Consider the following 1222-nt stretch of genomic DNA (forward strand, 5'->3'; position numbering starts at 1 on the left):
TATTGACGTATACCTATTAAATTACGGACTAGATTATATTTATCCCAATACAAGGTAGAATCATTTATTTGGATGTTTCGAAGCTTTTCTTTTCTAATTTTTCTTCATTGAAACAATGACAATGCAAAGCATGTGATTCTCCCTTGTTATGGTTCTATCATGTATTTATTCTATGGATATATTTAAATATTTTTGTATTAAAAAATAATACTTTATATTTCATTTAATACTACGTTCACATAGTCATTTTTTAAACGCAACGAGTTTAAAAAAACATGATAAGTGAACGTAGTATACTTTTTTTAAAAACCGAAAACAAATTCTTCGTTTGTGATATTTCTAACTAACGAAAACAAAAACCCTCAATCACTACCATCAGTGGTGACAGAGGGTATATATAAGTTTGTCATTCCGTGTGTAACAGCAAGAAATATTCATCTGACACCCAGCAAAGTATATATATTCTGTGTCCTTATCAAATTAGGAGTCTATCTAGCTATGTATGTCCGTCTGTCACGCTCACGTTTTAACTAAGCAAATGAAGTCAACCAAATTCACCAAAATAATCACTATTATCCTCAGCAGTTTGGTATTCACAAAAAAATAAAAAATGAATTTCAATTATGAAAATGCTAATCATGGAAATGATACTATTAATTAACTGAAAATTAAAATGTTAATTGGAAAAAAGCGGCAAAAATTTCAATTAAAACTGTATTATTATAATTAATTCGTTAAAATAGATTTGGAGTAATTTTTCAAACAACTCTTTAATGAGTTCGATTGAATTCCTAATTGTTTTAATTTTATATATTCAAAAAAAAAATTATTATTACAAATTCAATATTAATCTAAATTTGTTTCTATACAAGAGCTTAATCCATGCTGAAAGTTGCCAGAATCGGTCCTTAATTTTACACAAAAGTACATATTCCAGGAAAATGTCGATATCTTCACAAAATATTACAAATTCGGCTGAGCCGAATTTTAAATACCCTCCACCAGCTACTTTTTTGTAGAAATAATGTCAATGTCATGTTTCAAACAGAGATTAAAATTACTAATGTATTAGTGACCAAAATGCATATTTTCTCATATCCATACGTATGCAATAATAAAAAATAAATATATTTTATGAATAATGAAAATAAAATGTTTTTACAAGCAATATATTACGCAGCAACTCGCTAACATATTTATAATACCCACATATATTTCATAT

Source organism: Lucilia cuprina, chromosome 4 (genome assembly GCF_022045245.1).
Source record: "Lucilia cuprina isolate Lc7/37 chromosome 4, ASM2204524v1, whole genome shotgun sequence".
Classification (NCBI taxonomy): domain Eukaryota; kingdom Metazoa; phylum Arthropoda; class Insecta; order Diptera; family Calliphoridae; genus Lucilia; species Lucilia cuprina.